A 21,793-nucleotide genomic window follows, 5' to 3' on the forward strand; every position below is an offset into this window, starting at 1 on the left:
GCTGGGCCAAAACCTACTTCTTCCCTGACATGTAGCAGTGAGTTCTTACTCAGTGTTCCCAGTGTCTGCAGGGTGCTAATGAACCCATAGGCACAGAAGGTAGGCTGAACCTAGGATCAAGGCTTGCTAACCCCAAGCTGTATTTAAAGGTCAACTGGGTGGGGTTATAATTCCTCCTCTAGAGAATCAGGGTTGGGAAATGATGAGTAACAGGTACCTCAGACACTGATTCCAAACAGGCAGGTGCCTTGGATTGGGGCTCAGAAGAGGCGTTCATATGCTTTGCAAAGCTAATGTGCAGAGGCAGGCTTCAGTGCTTATGTTTTTTAGAATTAAGTTGCATGACTGTGCTTTGCTCTCTCAAATGTGTAAATGTGTAAATTATGCTAAAACAGATTGGCAATGCAAGTTGGAGAAATGAAAAATATGGTGCACTCTCATGGTAAGTGTGCAGGAGTGTGGCTTGGTGCCTGATGTTAAAGGCAGCCTCCAAATTCTCCATTCTTGGGAGTTCAGGAAAGGATTATTAGGAATGTATAGTGAATTGAAAAGAAGTTAGATGGATTTTTCAAGGGCCCAGTCACAGATAAATACATTCTTTTTTACTGGCACATTGGAGGTTATGTAAATTATGTGTGTTATATAACATGCACTTCTAAGTCATGTTAAATTTCCTCAATTCACCATATCCTAATGGAAATACCACAGTTGCATGCCACTTCTTGACCCCAAAGATGCTCAGCAATAAAAAGGACAGGAAAATGGCCCCTATCATATCATTAACTCCATTCAGTGTGTGTGTGTGTGTGTGTGTGTCTTTAATTGCTTTAATGTTATTTCAGTTTATTATGATAAGAAAACCAAGCTCATCTATGAAAATGTCATATAGCCATAAAAGCCCTTTCATTCAAAAAATATATAAGAAAACCCTTAGGTCCTCCAACATTTCATAGCCTGAGAAGGAAAAATGAGTGTCAATTATGACTGTTGCTTGAGACCCTCCCATGAAATTAAGAAATGATATGAAAATCGTGTTGGTCCAATAATGACTTTGAGGGGCACCAGGACAGAAGACATTGTCTATGACTGATGAATTATGTTGCTGAAAGACACCTGGAGTCCAAGTCTAATCCTCTCATTTTATAGATAGAAAAAAAAAACACCCAGTGACTTTCCAAGTTGCAACAGTGAATCTGTTAGAATATACCTAGATTCTTGTCCTGAGTTCTACATTATTTAGAAACTCAAAAATGAATTTTGTAATCTAATCATACTATTTGGTTTCAGCTTCCAAAATTGCTTCAGGAATTGGATATGACTCTAGTTTGATATTAAGTGGATAATGAACATTGCACATTTTCCTAAAGGTCATAAATTTCACAATGAGAAGAGAGAAATTTAGTTACTACATTTAATGGTAGATCCATGCAGCTTAGTCAAAAGGCAGAAACATGTTTCTGTAGGATCTGATGACATGTGCAGACCAATTTAATTGGAAAGGAGGACTGGGATCAGAAAGCTGAAAATAGCATTGTCTAATTGCAGACAAAGTTTCAGTTGGTGTTTGGGAACCTTCCAGATTTGAAATTTTTATTCTTCAGTTTCTCCCTCCCTCATTTTTCTATTGTTCTTTCTCAATTTCATTTATCTGCCACTATGAGAAAGAGACAAGATGCTTGAGATGACAATTCTGATTTGACAGTGCCCTGAAGATTTTTCTCCTCTAGTCTTAATATGGAACTCTGAATATCTATGCAGGTGCAATTATGAATTCATGAGATTAACTGAAACTCTGGTTAAAAGCATAAAGTGATTGGGTCCATAAGAGAAGAGAAACAAATAGGTTTACAACAACTACTTTGGAGCTTGCACTGTGTTGAGCACTTGAATCGAGTTGTCCCACTTATTTCTCTCAGATACCATGTGAACCAAGCCCTGTTATGCAAAGTTTATACCAGAAAATGGCTTTGCCTCATTTATACCCAAGACCAGGGTTCTCTTATGCAGGAATCCCACTAGCTGAACAAGAGGAGCCCTGGAACAAGGCAATAAAAATACCTATAACATAAGAGTAAAACAGATCTACGATCTAGTACCATCTTTGCCTTTCTAACTCATTGATTCTTAACCAAAAATCTGTGATACTTCAAGGTATTGGGAACTATCTTGAAACTTTAAAAGCATCTCCAAGTGACTTTGTTCTTAAGTAACCGTCATTTATCAATAAGCATAATTATCATAGGAAAATAATGTCTTCATAGGTGTTTAATGGCTATTTTGTGAGTCTCTTGAGATCAGCAAATATAGATTTTTTGTCCTTTTTTGCATTCTCAATTATATAGCACACTGCCTGACATTTAATGGGCATTTACAAATATTAGATAAATAAATGAATAGAGTAAAAATCAGTCAAATGGAAAGGACTAGTCTTTATGGAATTTAGGTGCTTTGGGCCTCTGCTCATTTGAAACAATTTTCTACTATGTTTCTATTCCAATTTTTTAAGTGTTTTTTGTATTCACAAATCCTGATTGTGGTTTAGTTCTTTCAGTCATTTGATTTCAATGCCCAAATTAAATTTCAAAGGACTGTGATAAACATTAGTACATTTATTGAGAAGTATGTTTGGCGAATTCGTTTAGTATTTTATTCTGATTGAAGGTAGGTAACTGTAAATACAGTTGGAATTATTTTTTTTTAGCTTTGGAGGACATGCTGTGAGGCAGATGTCATCCTGGGCATTTTCATAGGTATCATTTAATCACCCCCAGCTATGTGTTTAATATCAATCCCATTACACCTCCAGACATCTCACTGCAGTATGACGGTCTTTACCCAAGGTCATTCAGACTGTGGTAGAACTGGAATTTGAATCCCTGTGTGTCATGTATTGCAAGTGCATATCAATATAAAAATGAAACATCCTTTTTAAAATAACTCAAGATTCTTGACGATCAATCATGAGTGCATGGCATTTACCCAGGCACTCTGTTAAAGAATGCCATTTATCAGGAAAGTACTTCAAAAGAACTTTAACAATTTAGTTTCTTGAGTGATTGATTTCAGGGTTGACTCTCATTAGATTCTTGCAGACTACGTTTAGCAAAATGGATTATGTAACCCATTTTTTTTAACTGAAATTTTATTATCAAATATATTTTCTAGTCAACTAGTCATGATTGAACTTTTTCATGACTTCAAGTTCAAAACTATGTCTTATGTAATTTTAAAATCTGGCACTAAAAATACACAAAGAAACATAAATTAGCATTTCTAGAAGGAAAGGATGATATGTATTATTCAAATTTGCTCTGGAAGCACAATGAAGCAGAGCACTGAGATTTTCTCAATATGCAGTTGTGACAAATCGATTATTCTCCTTAAGACTCAGTTTTCTCATCTGTAAAATTGGAGATCATCAAAACACATATTTTCAAATTGCTGTGAGGACACAGAGAAAAGAAATGGCTGCAAAAAGGGCTTGTAAAACTAAAGTCAAGGCAAGATCTAGAGAGATCTCATGCTGTTGTGGGTTAGATTTGCAGTTGTCCCGTAGAAACAGCAGTCACCAGAACTTATTAAGGAATTGTCCTGTAGAAAGAGCAGTCACCAGAACTTAGTAAGGAATTATAAACATATATGTCATTGATTTTGAAGGAAATCATCGAGATGAATCTGCTGATATAGCATTTATTGTGAATCCTTTGTTTTAATTGTTGAAGCCACCACTTTTCACTCTCAACTCTGGGAAATTAAAGCATCTTTATTGAAAAATATTATAGTTACTAACATCAACATAATTATATGATCATAATTATGTTCTCATTCTGTCTTCCTTTTAAGACACAGTCTATATTGGAGAAAGTCCCATGATGCTTTTGCCAACAGTTTAGTGTTTACCTCATAATCTGGCAAATTTCCAGCCAGGGTAATTGCATTCTGCTTACCAAAAACTCCCTGTAGTTTTCCCTGGAGAAGGTCTCCCTCATTTCCTGTTCAAACCCAGCTGTGCTATGGGGCTGGCAGACAGTTGCCCTGTCGCTACCCAAAGGTAGTTGCATTTCAACACTGGTTGGAGTAAGGCTTTGGGTATCACTGCAGCCATGGCTCAGAGGAAAATGGCCACATGTCCAGGCATCTTCTTTTGCCATGAAAAAAGTCTTCTGAGAGACCCGGTTCATTTCCTGGTGCTTGCCCATGTAAAAAAAAGTCTTCTCACTAATACTAATCAGTCAATGCTATGATTTGGAAGCAAAAAAAATGTGGCTTTATTTTTGCATGTATTTTACAGTAAAATAAACTAATTCATTGCATAAGATCATGGACCTCCAGCTGCTACAATTCCAATCAAGGAACTGACAGTCTATTTTCTTTTATTTGTTCATAGTTAAAGATGATCTATTTTACCTTCTGATTAATTGCTGAGTTTCTAGTGAGCTTACCATAAAGCTTAAGTTGATACCGAGCCTAAATCTCTCTCTGAACTATGGTCTTGCAGATGTATTTTTGAATGAGAACATGATTCTGTTTTACATGATGTTTAGTGAAAGGGATGATGTGAATGTTTGTGGCTTCATGCAGGCCTCCCGTAAAACCGCAGGCAGAAGATGAAACATGACAGTCACTTTGTAAGCCATCCAGGATTCCTACCCCCAGCCCATACATGTCATATGTATGTAATCAACTTTTATTGGTTCTTGAATTACATTCTGTGAGCACAGAACTCCCTTTTGCCAGTTTGAGCACAGTAACAGAGCTTGGAAGTGTCATTAATAAAGGGCTGTGTGTGGTTGGAGCACAGTGAAAAGTTTATAGAAATTGCTTTTACCAGTGCTTGTTTTGGTGTGAGCAAAGCTTCAAAGAAAGTATTTCACCCACAAAACAATATGATATCAAAATTAGAACACTTTTGGGAAATGAATAGGCTGGAGATGAGCAAATGTTCATTTAGTCAGTCATTTATTTGTTTTCTAATTCATCAGGTTCTTTGTGTGTGAAAAGCATAGAATAAGACATATGATCAAGTTCAGCTATCAAGAAACTCACATGGAGGAGAACCATCCCTAAGCAGTCAAGAGATTATGGACTGATATCATCTGAAAGGAGAACATGTGGTTACAGTAGAATGTTTCTAGAAGCATCAGATTATGGTCCAGTGCCAGAACTTGCCATTCACCCTTGTACATCTGAAAACCCTATCAGGTCAGTGGAAAGGATCCTCATATCTGGATTCATGCTAAGCTCAAAAAGTCAGATGGACATCTGCCAAAATGTTAATTGATTCAGTTTCAGTGACAAATTGACCTGTCAGTGACAAAATGCACATGTTGACAAAAATGTTCATTCTCCATAGGTAGATAATGTGAGGCTAAAAGGCTGCTCAGTGAGCATGGTGTCAGTGGCCCAGGAAATGAGCTGGAGTTTATGACATTGGGTTAGGACAGCCTCATGCCCACATCACCACCAGGGGAAACTCCATGCTAAAGAGTGATCTTGGTGGGAAAGTTTCTTTACAGTGCCTACCTGGTCTGTATTTCTGGACTTCCCATTTCTGTGTCCCAGGCTCTGCTCATCCTCTCAGTTGATCTCAAAAGTTTGCTTTTGTTTTGCTGAGTATGACACAACCCACCAGGAACCCACTTCCTAAATTATTACCTCCTTCTGGTCTTTCCTTTCAGACATTATAGTGGGTCCCTTTGATTGGGATTTGAGCTGTACCCAAGTTTCAATGTAATTCACAGATTGTGGCTGAGATTTTGCCCACAGATGGATAATCTGTCTCTTGTTTGTAGACTTGATGACTTAAATATTCAGAGGAAAGTGTTAGGGAGCACCTTATTGTGATATCCAGGAAGAACTAAATATCTGGTCAATCCCAGCTTCCTTCACCATACACAAGCTCACAACTCTTGCTGATCTGTCCCATTTTGTCTTAATTTTTCTTCCTGCATATGAAATTTCCAGCAATCCCCATCTCCTTGGTCTTCTGCTTTTGAAAATTCTCCTTCTTCTAAATGTGCCTTGCTTCCTTCTCTTCCTACTGCTGTCCTTGTGAATCAGATCCTGGCTGCTTCCAACCTGCTTTCCCGTGAACATTTTCTTACCACTGAATCAGACCTCCAGGTTACAACTTTCATCAAATCATGACCCTGCACTAAAATGTCCATTGAACTCCGTATTCTGTAGGAGAGGTCCATGCTCCTTAGCTTGGATTTCAAGAACCTCTATGATTTGACCACCAACTACCTATAAAAGACAAAGAACAATCTTCAGTGTCTGAAAGTATGGATCCTAGGTCCACCTCTAGCAGTTATGAACCAATTCAATGTTCTGAACTTCAGATAAAGCAATACCTATCTCCTAGGGTGATCGGCAGCATTTCAGGTATGATCTACCACAGAATGACTGTGGGCCTAAATATCTTTACTCAAACTTCCAGCATTAACTTCCCAGCTTGTATCCACATTCCTCTCTGACTATATCAAGATTTCAGAGTCCAGTTCCATCCATAGCAATTCTCAACATCTCTTCTGAGTTTAGATCAACTGGGGTGAAGTTGAATGTAGTTAAGAAGGATTAGAGAAAGCGAAATCATATTTGTCAGAGAGATTAGAGGCAAGTCAGGAGTTCCCTACATTTCTAGAGAAATCTGGCCTTTATTCTTTAGATGGTGGGGCTTTGTACAGCTTGAATGATAACTAATATCAATGTAACCCAACTCTTCTGAGGATTATTTATCCCTTAAAAGTAGACATGAAAAGGATAGTAAATAAACCCAAGAAACATGTGCAACTCTAGAAATTGTATTAGACATGCTGAAGAGAGAATGTAAGCCTTGGTTCCCATCACTACTCAAACTCTTCTGGTCTACTATCACTCTAATTTGTATAAAAATGAGTAAGAAGAAAGCCCATTCTATGCTTTCCCCTTCCCTCCTCTTCCACTCCTAATTGTGCATCTCTTTCTCCTCTCTTCCTTTTCCTCCTTCATAACTGTCAGATTTTTTAATTCATATGTTTTATTTATGTTCATATGTATTTTATTTGGTCTCATACTATGAAATAAGCTTGGCAGGTGTGAAGACCTCTAATTAATAAATAACAAAATTGAAGTTCAGACAAATCTAACAACTTGGCTGAGGTCACACAGTAAATGAAGAGCAATGACTTGGGCTTGTATATTCTAATCCTCAGATCCTTGGTCTTTCTTCAACAGGAATGCTTTTATCATGATCTACTTAGCTATTAGCATATGTTCCTAAGTTCTAAGCTTGGAGTACCCATAGAGACGTTTGGAAATGCAGAAGCCCCAGGAGATCCAGAGCTGAGAGAGTTGACAGAAGCTAGTCAGGAACCCAAGCCCAGCACACATCACCATGTGTCTTCCCATGAAGTGCTAAGCAAGCCAGAACCCAGAGTTGTGTCTCAGAGGAGCTAAGTGTAGGCCCACAGATACTTAGAGAAAACTGGTGGCATCAGAAGGTGAAAGCAACAGAACTGTCTTGATTGAAGGTAACCTCTTGTTGGTGCCTCAGTTTGGACATTTTCTAGGCACTAGAACTGTAAACTGGTAACTCATTAAATCTCCTTTTAAAAAGCCATTTCATCTCTGGTATATTTCATTCCAGCAGCTGAATAAACTAATACAGAGAGTGAGGGTGGACCCATGAGAGGGCCCATGCAGGCCCCAGAAGTGGGAGTTCTGTGGTCTTGGGGATGGGAGTGGGGCATGTGGTGAGTGTGAACAGTGATATGGCAGAGGGGCACCGTGGAAGGTGAGGGAAGGGTCCCTCTGGGGTGTAGCTCTCAGGGTAGGGCTCTGTTGCCAGGAAGAAGGCTTATTTTGAGGCTAAAATCATATTGTTGAAGTTGAGGTCTTCATATAACTGAGAAATTAAGAATTTACTAATGATTATTACAGAATCATAATATCAATGTTTTTCTCTTTCTATGTTGCAGAATAGGCAGAAGTTAATACCTGGAATTACTGACCCTCAGCTGCTCTCCCTCTGGTTTATACACACTGTTGTAGTGGTTGTTGTGGCCTAGTCTTGGCCCTCTTCATACTTACTTCATGGTAACATCTCCATCCCCCCTTGTTTAAATCCATAGAAACTCTCAACTCCTTAGACTTGGGCAGACAGAATTTAAGCCATCTGACCTCCTGCTCCATGTGGAGCATTAAACTCATTCTCTTTTTGAAGCCCTGGTGTCATGGATTGGCTGTTAAGTGCATCAGGCAGAGAACCAACCATTTTTGTCTGGTATTTTGCAGCCCCAATAGGACAGAGATTCCTAAGAAGTCCATCTGCCTGAGGTTCTGGGCCCCAGCTGGTGAGTAAATGCAGTCATCTTGTGACCACTTGACTCATTTAGTCTAGAGGCTTGGTGACCAGGTTTTTCTCTGTTCTGCTGACACTCCAGACCCTTGCACCTTAAAAGGTTTCAGAGAGAGAAACAGTTTCCAGCTGCAAGTTTGGACATTTGACTGGGTGAGAGGGTCCTCAAGGCATGAGTGGATCAGGAAAGTAGTCCAGAGGTCAAGCCCCCTGGACCTGGGCTTGGTGAGACTTCCAGAATGATCCTTCTTGCTCTGACCTCTACACCTTTCTGTTTTCTGGGTGCCATGCTCTATGGGGTTCAAGGTCCTGGTCTGGATGTGTCTGTTGAGGATACTATAGGAAAATAAGTCATCCCCCATTTAATTGTTATTCACTGACTTGTTGAGTGGGGCATCGAGATAAATGTGGATTGGGATTTAATGAAACTTAATTGGTATTTAATATAATTAAGTGTCGATGCCTGTTTAGCTGTTAATTGATGTAATGGTTTAGTCATTAATTGGCATCTCTCTAAGTCTTACTTAAATATATAAGTGTCTGTTTGAATCATTAGTTAGTTTGTTGTATTGTTCAAATGTCACTGAGTGGTTACTGATTACTAAAATTCTTTAGAATAGGAAAGTCTAATTCTAGTAACATTCCTAAATGTTCTATTTCTAAATGGGTTTTATTGAAAAGTTGGAAAAACTTTAATTATGAGCCTATGACAAAAAACAAAAAAAAGGTTTAAAACTGTGACATTATCTGACCTCAGTATGATTTAGAATCAGGAGAAAAATGGCCTGGTTCCTATAAAAAAAAGGGGGTGGGGGCACATAGAACCTGTAGATACATTGAGCAACGTACAAACTTAAGGTCTTGATTAACAAACCTAAAGAACAGAAGTCCTGCTCTGAAAAGGATTTTTTTGCTTTGTTTCTATTGCTTAAGAGCTCATTAGATAGAACTACAAAGCTACTCAGGCTCCCACTGCCACAAGCAAGGGGCAAATTCAGCTGACCTGAGAGACAAAGAGGCTGGTCATGTGAATAAGTTAACTCCCTCAAGACTGTCCTTCCCCAGGAGAGAAGTGCAAAAGGACTGATTGTAAAAATGTATTACCTGATTGTGGCCCAATAATGTAAGTATGCTGAACGAAGTTGAATGTGAGAATGATAGAGGGAGGAGGGCTGGGGGCACCTATGAAACCAGAAGGAATGATAGACAATAAACACTGAGATGGTTTCATGTAGGAATGCCTAGAATGGACAATGACAGTGCTTAAGAATACAAATTAAAAAATGCTTTTGCATGAGTTAAAAAAAAGGAATTTGTTCCACTGGACCTGATGATTAGAAATGGTAGGCCCAGAGGAAATTCTGTGGAGTAGGCATGTTTGTTCTGAGGAAATTCCCCAATTGCAATAATTTGACCAGCAATACTTTTGCAATGGTAACCAAGTAAACAAAAATAATTTTAAAAATATGAATACTCTTGAGATTGAGGGAATTAAATAAGATCTAATTTTCAAATTTCAGTTAAGTAAGAGAAAAATTATCCTTGAGACCTGTGGAGTTTTCCTGGGTTTATATTTGGGACAAATAAAACAATTGTGTATTTTCCAGAGTTTGATGCTTCTGAAGTTGTTCAACATTTTAAGATATGCAAAAAAAAAGATATTTTTAAACTTCCAATAGAAAAAGAAGCATTATATCTATTAGATGAAGATGGTAAGAAATGTAATTTTGCATATAATGAAAGTGTTATTTTAACTATTTTTTAAAATAATGGCATTTTGTAGGATGTCTAAAGGGAGGACTGAAGAATTTCTCAGTAACTTCAGGTATGTGGGTAGGTGAAATACTCAGGATGTGCTTTGTTAAAGAAAGTGGTGTAGCTTTGACTTGAGAATGTGGAGGGCAAACCCTAGGTGAACATGGAAAGTAGAGGAAGTTTCTTGAAGGGAATTTTGTTTGTGGGGGTCAGTGCTGACTAGAAGTTGATAAGCTTGCCTAAGGGAGTGTGGTTTCATAAATTCCTGGGCTGGTAGTTAGATTCCGTTGTCAACTTGGCCATTGTGAAGGTATCTAGTTCTGTTGCTGCGGACATGAGCCAATGGTATTTGAACCTCATCTGTTACTCATTACATCTACAGTCAGCTAAGAGGCATGCCTACTGTAATGAATGATGTTTGATTTAATTGGCTGGTGTTTAAATGAGCTCAAGGTAGCACAGCCCAAGCACCTCAGCATACCTCATCTCAGTACTCACAGCTCAGCCCAGGCCTTTGGAAATGCAGAAAGAAATCACCACACAGAAAGTTGTTGGAACACAGAGGCCTGGAGAGAAGGCCAGCAGAGATCACCCTGTGCCTTTCCACATAAGAAAGAACCTCAGTGGAAAGTTAGCTGCCTTTCCTCTGAAGAACTAATGAAATAAATTCTCTTTTATTAAAAGGCCAATCCATCTCTGGTGTGTTGCATTCCAGCAGCTAGCAAACTAGCAGACCTGGTTTCATTGTGTTAGACAAGACCTAAATCGATAAGGAAAGTTGTAGAAGGATGTGAAAGGGAATTCTGTTTGTTGTAGTCAATGCTAACCAAAACACTGATAGGCTTGTTTACAATAATTTGTAACAGTTTTTTGCATCAAACTGTATATTCATAAAAAACTGAAGCTTAGTTTTCCCTTTTAAAATAATGCAGGTTATTGGTGTGATCTTTATGAGAGATTATAAAAAGCTTTTCTTAACTAGAAGAAAAGTACTCTGAATACTCTGACTAGAAGGCAAAGGTTCTATGCCATATCAGAATAAAATTTGCTGTTGAGGTTTAGGTTGACCTTATCATCCATTAATTTAGAAGACGCTTTGTTGTCACTTTGGTTAAATAAGGAACAAACTATTGTTTCACAATAACCTATTTTCCGATTTAACATATGTTCAAACCTGACAATTTTGACATTTTTTGCTCCCCCAAATCAAACCCTAAAGGCTATCTTTTATTTAAAACTGTTGCAAAGGATTTGCTCCTTTTATTATTATTTTTAGCTTGAACACCAGTGTTTATGGCAGCATTATTCACAATAGACAAAAGGTAGGGCACAAATGTCCATCAACAAGTGAATGGATAAACAAAATGAGTACATGCACACAACAGAATGTCACTGACCATGAGAAAAGATGAAGTTATGAGATGTGCTAAAACATGGAAAAATCTTGAAATATCATGGTCAGTGTGACAAGGAAGACACACAAGGACAAAAATCTTATGATACTTATAACTGTTTACTAGAAATGATAAATTCACAGAGATAACAGATTCCAGATTACTGGGGGAGGGTGTGATGGCAGGATGGAGAAGGGAGCATATTTGCAAAAAATTTTTAAAAATTAAGTTAATAAGTCTGTTACATGTTCACTTAACATTTCTTTGTTGGCAGAACCTATTTATTCAGAATTAAAAGAATAAAAATAAAATAAGTATCAATAAATATTTAAAAATAATACATATCAATAGGATACAACACCCTATTCCCCCTCTTTCTTCTGTACTTTTCCATGTATCAATAGAATTCTTGTTATCACCTATTCCCACCTCCTTCCTCTGTGCTTTTCCATATATCAGTAAAGAAGTTTCCCTGTCCCCCTAATAAGGATCGCCACACTCCCTTAGCCATCCCCAGCCTCTGCTATTATACAGGGCACTGTCCTGCCTCCAGGATATACAAAATGTCATGCAGTTATAGTCTTTACACTCTGAGGGGACGTCAATCTTGCCACCAGCCCATGCCCTTGACTAAATAAATGTGTAAATACTGCCCAAAAGGGAAGCTGAAGAAAATGGCACCAGTGTCCCCAACAGTGCCTCCAAGAGTGCGCATATGAGCCCATGAGGATAAAGAATGAATTCACCCCTCTAAATAAGGGGTGGATGAGTGCCTTGTTCTAAGGTGACAGATTGGTAGTCTGGGCATGAGAGTTTAAAGGCTCAAGTCTTCCATTTATTCCAAAAGGACAAAATTATTATGCTCATTCTGTGCTGGAAGGAAGCCTACAGCTTCCCCATTAATCCTTGAATCACACGTCAATAATATTTCTACCTGGAAATTGAAAGACCTTACATTGTTGAGCAGGTTTCTACCATAAAATGTCCTGCCTTCTTTATATATACATTTTTTTTTAATTTTTAAAACATTTTATTTATTTTAAAATTTTGTCATTTTTTAAAAATTTTATTGAAACTAAATATTCATAGCCCAGACATTAAAACATAGTACAATCCTGGCCAAGGTAGCAAAGAGTCTAAGAGGCTGAAGGGAGCTCCTCAGAGGCCCCACCTTCCTACTCTAGAGATAAATAGGTGGTAGGAAAGGGAGGCAGGAAAGAGGGTGGGAAGGGAATGGTAGGAAAAAGTGGGGACCAGAGATAGGCTTAGATGACCAGAACCTTCGCTTCCTTATACTCCTCAACCTGGTAGAAAGGGATGCAGGGATTATCACCCAGGCCATGGTGATCATGGGGGTATTGAGTCTCATGTAGCAGTTGCATTTTCTGCTGGGAAGTGGGAGTCTCTGGAATGATGTGGACTTAGAGGGCCTCTCCCTTCACAGATTCCACATCATTTGCCTGGTTCCCCTTGGGAATGTCCTGGCTGATGTCAGCTCCAAGCTCCGGGGTGGCTGGGAATGCTGTTGTGGCCTGACCAGCAGGGCTCTGGGAAGCTTCCAGAAGCATGCCATGCTGTCCTTTGTGCTCACCAACAAGTGTTTTGTTGAGCTTCTGCATCTCAAGCAGTTTCACCTTCATATCTTCCTTGTCATTTGCTAGGCAGCTAATGTTCTCTTTTACACAGTGATGCTCCTTCATTACTGCCCTCTGCTTTGGGTAGAGGACAGTGCACTCACCAATTGTGTCTATCTCTCCAGATAGCTGCAGGCAGCAATGCTCCAGCTCTTCCATCCGATTCTTCAAATCTAGTTGATCTTGCATAATTTCAGTAAAGCAGTGCTGCAGCTTCTTCATAGCCCCTTGCAGAGCCTGATTAATGTCCCCTGATACACTTTACCCACTGGTCCTGGTGGGAGGAGCACCTCTCGCTTACACTGAGATGAGATCACTGGCAAGCCAGGTACTGGCAGCATAGCTTTTGCTCCTCTAGTTGCCTGTGCAGATGTGCCCACTCTTCTTCACCACCAGGTATGGCTGATTTTAAAAATGCCACCAGGTGTCTCAGATACTGGTCATGCTGCTCTTGCAAACCCTGAGCCTCTTTGCTCTTGAATTCCATTGTCTCTTTGAGTTTTGTCAGGTGTTACTACAGCCCTCCCAGCTTCTTGGCCAGCTCTTTCTTAATGTACTGTTCTGAATGCAGGGCACTGATTGTCTCCATATTTTCGTTGCTCCACCTGATTTCTTCAATGCTCTTGCTTTGGGTGTAAGGTCTTGAAAACCTCCTAGTATAAGATTTATAAGATATTTCCCTATATTTTCTTCAAACAGTTTTATGATCTTAGATCTAATGTTTAGGTCTTTGATCTATTTTGAGTTAATTTTTGTATAGGGTGTGAGATTTGGGTCCTCTTTCATTCTTTTGCATATGGATATCCAGTTCTCTAGGCACCCTTTATTGAAGAGAGTGTTCTGCCCCAGTGAGTTGGCTTGACTGCCTTATCAAAGATCAGTTGTCCATAGATGAGGGGAGTCTATATCTGAGTGCTCTATTCAATTCCATTGGTCAATATATCTATCCTTATGCCCGTACCATGATATTTTGATCACTGTAGCTTCATAATATGCCTTAAAGTCAGGTAGCATGAGATGTCTGGCTTCATTATTTTCCTCAGGATACTTTTAGCTATTCGGGGCACCCTGCCCTTCCAGATAAATTTGGTTATTGGTTTTTATATTTCTGAAGAGTAAGTTTTTGGGATTTTAATTGGTATTGCATTGAATCTGTAAATCAATTTAGGTAGAATTGACATCTTAACTATATTTAGTCTTCCAATCCATGAACACAGTATACCTTTCCATCTATTTAGGTCTTCTGTGATTTCTTTTAAAGATTTTTTGTAGTTTCTTTTGTATAGGTCTTTTGTCTCTTTAGTTAAATTTATTCCTAAATATTTTATTCTTTTGGTTGCAATTGTAAATGGAATTCTTTTCTTGATTTCCCCCTCAGATTGTTCATTACTAGTGTATAGAAACACTGCAGATTTTTGAGTGTTGATCTTGTAACCTGCCATTTTGCTATACTCATTTTTTAGCTCTAGTAGTTTTCTGTGGATTTTTCAGGGTTTTCGACATATAGTATCATATCATCTGCAAATAGTGAGAGTTTTACTTCTTCCTGTCCAGTTTTGATTACTTGTATTTTTTCTTCTTGCCTAATTGCTCTGGCTAGAACTTCCAACACAATGTTGAGTAGCAGTGGTGATAGTGGACATCCTTATCTTGTTCCTGATCTTAGGGGGAAAGTTTTCAGTTTTTCCCCACTGAGGATGATGTTAGCTGTGGGTTTTTCAAATATTTCCTTTATCATTTTGAGGAAGTTCCCTTCTATTCCTATCCTTGAAGTGTTTTCAACAGGAAATGGTGTTGAATTTTGTCAAATGCCTTTTCTGCATCAATCAAGATGATCATGTGGTTTTTCTGCTTTGATTTGATAATATGTTGTATTACATTAATTGATTTTCTTATGTTGAACAATCCTTGCATGCCTGGGATGAATCCTACTTAGTCAAAATATATAACTCTTTTAATGTGTTGCTGGATTCTATTTGCTAGAATTTTGTTGAGAATTTTTGCATCTATATTCATTAGAGTTATTGGTCTGTAGTTTTCTTTTTTTGTAATATATTTATCTGACTTTGGTATGAGGATGATGTTAGCTTCATAGAATGCATTAGGTAGCTTTCCCTCCACTTCAAGTTTTTTGAAGAGTTTGAGCATGATTGGTACTAATTCTTTCTGGAATGTTTGGCAGAATTCACATGTGAAGCCATCTGGTCCTGGACTTTTCTTTTTGGGGAGCTCCTTAATGACTGATTCAATTTCTTTACTTGTGATTGGTTTGTTGAGGTCATCTATTTCTTCTCAAGTCCGAGTTGGTTGTTCATGCTTTTCTAGAAATTTGTCTATTTCATCTATATTGTCATATTTATCAGCATAAAGTTGTTTATAATATCCTGTTATTACTTCCTTTATTTCTGTGGGGTCAGTGGTTATGTCTCCTCTTCCATTTCTTACCTTATTTATTTGCATCCTCTCCGTTCTTTTTGTCAATCTTGCTAAGGGTCCATCAATCTTATTGATTTTCTCATAGAAACAGCTTCTTGTTTTGTTGATTTTCTCAATTATTTTCAAACTGCCCAAAGTCTAGAGCTAGTGAATGGCAGACAAGGCATTCCAATTCACTATCACCCTGCATCTATGCTGCATCTTCACTCTTCCAAGCACCCCATTCTCCTATATCAAAGCACATTGTAAGATGGCGGCTTAGTAAGATGCGCGGGTCTTAGTTCCTCCTCCAGAACAGCAACTAAAGAAACAGAAACAATACGAAACAGCTCCTGGAGCCACGACAGAGACCAACAAGACAGCGTACCCCATTCTGGAATGGCTGAATGGGCAGGGAGAATCTGCTGCGGTGAGATACCCGAGGGGCGCGCGTTTTCCCGGCCGGGGCGGCTGGTGACTGGGGTCCCCTCCATGCACGTGGCTCCCCAGTCTGACTGGGAACGTTGGATAGCAGGGCTTTCCCGCCATGCTTGGCGTCTCGGGCCAGCTGGGCAATTTGGACCGGCACTCCCCCAAGCCATGGCGGCCGGCGACCCCCTCTCCACGCACGGTTTCCTGGGTCAACTGCAAGATTCGGATTGGCAAGTTAAAGGAGCCACAGCATCTTTTACTGGTGGGACCTGCAGACAGACGAGCGCCACGAGTGCCACCTACTGGGCAGGAAAAGAAAAACAGCCCAGAGATTTCACAGAAACACCTTTCAACCAGCCGGGTCCCACACCCAGGGAAATCTGATCAAATGCCCAGACACCAGCAGAAAATAATGGATGACGCTTGGAAAATTGAAGATATGGCCTAGTCAAAGGAACAAACCAATAGTTCAAATGAGATACAGGAGCTGAGACAACTAATGCTGAATATATGAACAGAAATGGAAAAATTCTTCAAAAACCAAATCAATAAATTGAGGGAGGACATGAAGAAGACATGGGCTGAACAAAAAGAAGAAATAGAAAATCTGAAAAAACAAATCACAGAACTTATGGGAGTGAAGGACAAAGAAGAAAAAATGGAAAAAACAATGGATACCTACAATGGTAGATCTAAAGAGACAGAAGCTACAATTAGTGAACTGGAGGATGGAACATCTGAATTCCAAAAAGAAACAGAAACTATAGGGAAAAGAATGGAAAAATTTGAGCAGGGGATCAGGGAACTGAATGACAATATGAAGCGCACAAATATACATGTTGTGGGTGTCCCAGAAGGAGAAGAGAAGGGAAAAGGAGGAGAAAAACTAGTGGAAGAAATTATCACTGAAAATTTCCCAACTCTTATGAAAGACCTAAATTTACAGATCCAAGAAGTTCAGCACACCCCAAAGAGAATAGACCCAAATAGGCGTTCTCCAAGACACTTACTAGTTAGAATGTCAGTGGTCAAAGAGAAAGAGAGGATCTTGAAAGCAGCAAGAGAAAAACAATCCATCACATACAAGGGAAACCCAATAAGACTATGTGTAGATTTCTCAGCAGAAACCATGGAAGCTAGAAGACAGTGGGATGATATATTTAAATTACTAAAAGAGAAAAACTGCCAACCAAGACTTCTATATCCAGCAAAATTGTCCTTCAAAAATGAAGGAGAAATTAAAACATTTATAGACAAAAAGTCACTGAGAGAATTTGTGACCAAGAGACCAGCTCTGCAAGAAATACTAAAGGGAGCACTAGAATCAGATACGAAAAGACAGAAGAGAGAGGTATGGAGTAAAGTGTAGAAAGAAGGAAAATCAGATACGATATATATAATGCAAAAGCCAAAATGGTAGAGGAAAATATTATCCAAACAGTAATAACACTAAAAGTTAATGGACTGAATTTCCCAATCAAAAGACATAGACTGGCAGAATGGATTACGACCCATCAATACCACTGCTAGGTATCTACTCAAAGGACTTAAGGGCAAAGACACAGACGGACATTTGCACACCAGTGTTTATAGCAGCATTATCTACAATTGCAAAGAGATGGAAACAGCCAAAATGTCCATCAACAGACGAGTGGCTAAACAAACTGTGGCATATACCTACGATGGAATATTATGCAGCTTTAAGACAGACTAAACTTATGAAGCATGTAGTAACATGGATGGACCTAGAGAACATTATGCTGAGTGAGTCTAGCCAAAAACTAAAGGACAAATACTGTATGGTCCCACTGATGTGAACCGACATTCGAGAATCAGCTTGGAATATATCATTGGTAACAGAGAGCAGCAGGAGTTAGAAACAGGGTAAGATAATGGGTAATTGGAGCTGAAGGGATACAGACTGTGCAACAGGACTAGATACAACAACTCAAAAATGGACAGCACAATAATACCTAAGTGTAATGTAACTATGTTGGAACACTGAATGAAGCTGCACCTGAAATATAGTTTTTTGTTTGTTTGTATCTTTTGTTTTTGCTTTTTCTTTTTCCTTTATATATATATATATTTTATTAGTATTATTATTTTAATTCTCTTCTCTATATTAACATTCTATATCTTTTTCTGCTGTTTTGCTAGTTCTTTTCCTAAATCGATGCAAATGTACTAAGAAATGATGATCATACATCTATGTGATGATACTAAGAATTACTGAGTGCATGTGTAGAATGGAATGATTTCTAAATGTTGTGTTAATTTCTTTTCTTTTTTTTGATTAATAAAAAAAATTTTTAAAAAGCACATTGTGCATGCCCAACTTGGCCAAATTGACATTAACAATATCTTCATTTCCCCACATATTTTTCAGTCTATTTATCCTTTTATTAGTGTGTTTTGCATTCTTCAAAGCTACTGCATATTTTGTTATAAATTTATGCATATTCTCCAGAGGGTGATTCCTGGGTATTTTATATTTTTTGTTCTAGTGTATGGAATATTTTCTATTATATTTCTACTTTTTTTGTTGGTTATAGAAAACTTGATTGCAGCATGTTGCTCTCTCAACCCAAGGATATCTTTTGATACTACTGTATTTCTTTTATACAGAGAAAAATATTGCATGTAATTACAAAAATGTGACTCTTCATTCCATTCTAACACCTCTTTATACTTACCTCACTTAATTAAACCATATACAGTTAAAAACAAAATTAATGAGGGCTGAAACCTTCTAAAGCTTCACAATTAATGCTGCTGTTTGCTTCATGTTTTGACATATATATTTAGCACTCTAGTGCACTCTTTTTCTAATTCTTTCACTGAAAGCCATGTTCAATACATGTTTACTGAATTTTATTGAATGATATCCTCTTTCATTGAGATGATATAATTCCTCTCAAATTTTTCATGGGATGAATTACTTTGATTGATACCCTTTTTATTATTTAGAAAGTTTTCAGTGAAATATTAAAATGTTTTTAAAAACTAAGCTAAACAAAATGGCACCCACAACCCATCTCAAAAATAAAATATTTCAGTAAGGGCAGAAGTGATGTGTTTATATTCCCTGAAGTTTTTTCCCTTGTAGGTTTTTTGTCTCCAGAAATAATGACACACATGATTTTTTTTCTTACATAGTATCAGTATGTACCATTTTTCTTCTGTTTATGAAGTCATTTCATCTTGACTCATATAGCTATATTATTTTTCAACTATAAGTACAGAATACAATACCTTGTTGAACAAATTAGGAATGTTATCCTTGTTCAAGTCTATCTAGAACATGAGAAGGAGGTGGAATCATTACCATGTGGAATAATTTTCGTATGTGAATTTTACTAATATTTCCAAATTTCTCTAGAATCTGACTGTAATTATTTATATTCTTAACAAGAATGTACTTAAATTTCCACCACCTGTATTCTAATTAAAATTAAATATTGACAAACTTTTCCATTTTTCAACTCAATACCTGTCTTAGTTTGCTAACTCTGACGAAATACAACATACCAGAAATGGACAGAATTTTTTTTTAATGGGGATTTTATTAACTTAAATGCTTATAGTTCCCAGGTTTTGAAAATGTTCAAATCAAAGAATCAACAGGTGAGGTTTCTTCCCCAAAGACCACCTATCAGAAATCTTCAGCTCTTCTGTCATATGGCCAGGAAAATAGCAATGTCTGCTAGTCTCTTATGTCTCTCCTGGGTTTTGTGGCTTCTGTCTTCTGGCATTAGTGGCTTTCTGTCTGTGTTCTGTGTGTCCTCTATCAGCTGCTCTGGCTTATTTACTTGAGCTTCTCTGGGGGATTTTCCTGGGTCTTCTCTCTGTCTTTTTTCCTCTTAAATTCCATTAAGATGATTGAGATGCACCTTGAATAAGGTGGGTCACATCACAAGTTAAGATCCTACTCACAATGGGTCCAGACCCATGGGAATGGGTTAAATTTCAGAACATGATCTTTTCAGATGCCCACAAAAGTTCAAATTATCACATAATCTAAAGCGGGGAGCCTGACAAAAATACAGGGTAAACAGTTAAATTTTAATTTCAAATATACAAGGGAATTTTAAATGGAAATATGTCTTCTACTGTAAACGGATGTTTTTTTCTTGACTGACTTCTTGGATTGCTCAGCACTAGTGCATAGAAGCACTACTGGTTTTGGGGTGTTAATCTTATACCCTGCCACTTTGCTATACTCATGTATTAGCTCTGGTAGATTTGCTTTACTGTTTCTAGGATTCTATACAAATAATATCACATCATTTGTAAACAGTGAAAGCTTTACTTTTTCCTTCCCTGTTTGGATGACTTTTATTTCTTTTTCTGGTCTTATTGCCCAGGCTAGAACTTCCAGCACAATGTTGAATAATAATGGAGACAATAGTCATGCTTGTCTTGTTCCTGGTCTGAGAAGGAAAGTGTTCAGTCTTTCACCATTGAGTATAAGGCTAGCTGTGGGTTTCATATATTGCCTATTTATAATAGAATCATAACTCAAGATATGCCCAAGAGTAAAAGATGTGCCAAGGCCTTGTTCTACCTCCTTAGAATATAACAGAGAACAACATAGACAACAAAAAACCTTTCCCTTAAGCAGATTACTTACATAGTGTGGTAAGATTTTCATAGTCAATGAATCAATATATAGGGCACCAATTAATTTGAATATTGGATATCTAACATATACTATCTTGGAGCAAATGTGCTCCAAATATTGCATGCTACATATTTCCATTTAAAATTCCCTTGTATATTTGAAATTAAAATTTATCTGGTTACCCTGTATTTTTCTCAGGCTTCCCTCTTTAGGTTATGTGATAATTTGAACTTTTGTGGGCCCCTGAAAAGATCATGTTCTGAAAGTTAACCCATTCCCATGGGTCTGGACCCATTGTGAGTAGGATCTTAACTTGTAATGTGACCCACCTCATTCAAGGTGCATCTTAATCATCTTAATGGAGTTTAAGAGGAAAAAAAGCAGAGAGAAGACCCAGAAAAATCCCCCAAATAAAAAATTTAGGTATAAATTTAAGTAAGGATACTGTAATAGTTCTCAACCTGTTGAAATGCAATATACTGGAAATGGAGTACTTTTTAAAAGGGCAATTTATTAAGTTGCAAATTTACTGTTCCAAAGCTGTGAAAATGTACAAATTAAGGCAAGGTTATGAAAATGCCTAAATTAAAGCACCAACAAGTTGGTACTATCACTCAAGGAAGGTCAATGAGTTGGGAGTTTCTCTCTCAGCTGGAAGGGCATATGATGAAGTCTGATAGCTTTCTCTCCTGGCCTCTAGTTTCATGAAGCTCCAGCAGGGACATTTTCCTTCTTCATCTCCAAAGTTCTCTGGTTGCATGGGCTCTAAGGTTTTTTTAAGAATGGTTCCCTCTTAAAGGGCTCCAGTAAGCAACCCCACATTGATCAGTGGAGACACATCTCTATGAAAACCATCTAATTGAAAGTTACCACCCACAATTGGGTGAGACACATCTCCATGGAAACAAGTAAAAAACATCCACCCAGCAATACTGAGTGAGCAATACTGAGTGGCTTTCTCTGGGTTCACAACAAAGTTAAACTGGCACATTTCACACTTTGAACACCAAAAAGCATGTTCTTTCCAAATAGAAAGTACATTCACTCCATAACAATATCAGAAAGACAAACTATTTCAGTAACAATACAAATATCATACAAAATCAGAAAGACAACAAAATCTCATCAAAGTCAGCTATAGGAATGGTCTGTCCTAAAGCAAAATTCTCCTCTGGCTCTGGACCTGCAAAACAAAAACAAG

The 21,793-nt window shown here is 37.9% G+C and overlaps 2 long non-coding RNA genes across 2 annotated transcripts in view; one reads left to right on the forward strand and one right to left on the reverse strand.

Moving 5' to 3' along the window:
* The first annotated feature begins 3,116 nt into the window (after positions 1-3,116).
* LOC143672711 (uncharacterized) overlaps positions 3,117-21,793 on the forward strand; it is a 34,876-nt gene continuing 16,199 nt past the window's right edge. Inside the window, exons 1-3 of the long non-coding RNA XR_013169959.1 lie at positions 3,117-5,202; positions 7,959-8,333; positions 9,272-9,461. This is a non-coding gene — a long non-coding RNA (uncharacterized LOC143672711). The remainder of the gene's footprint in view (positions 5,203-7,958; positions 8,334-9,271; positions 9,462-21,793) is intronic.
* LOC143672710 (uncharacterized) overlaps positions 21,084-21,793 on the reverse strand; it is a 425,488-nt gene continuing 424,778 nt past the window's right edge. The window contains exon 5 of the long non-coding RNA XR_013169957.1: positions 21,084-21,775. This is a non-coding gene — a long non-coding RNA (uncharacterized LOC143672710). The remainder of the gene's footprint in view (positions 21,776-21,793) is intronic.

Source organism: Tamandua tetradactyla (genome assembly GCF_023851605.1).
Source record: "Tamandua tetradactyla isolate mTamTet1 chromosome 1 unlocalized genomic scaffold, mTamTet1.pri SUPER_1_unloc_2, whole genome shotgun sequence".
Lineage (NCBI taxonomy): Eukaryota > Metazoa > Chordata > Mammalia > Pilosa > Myrmecophagidae > Tamandua > Tamandua tetradactyla.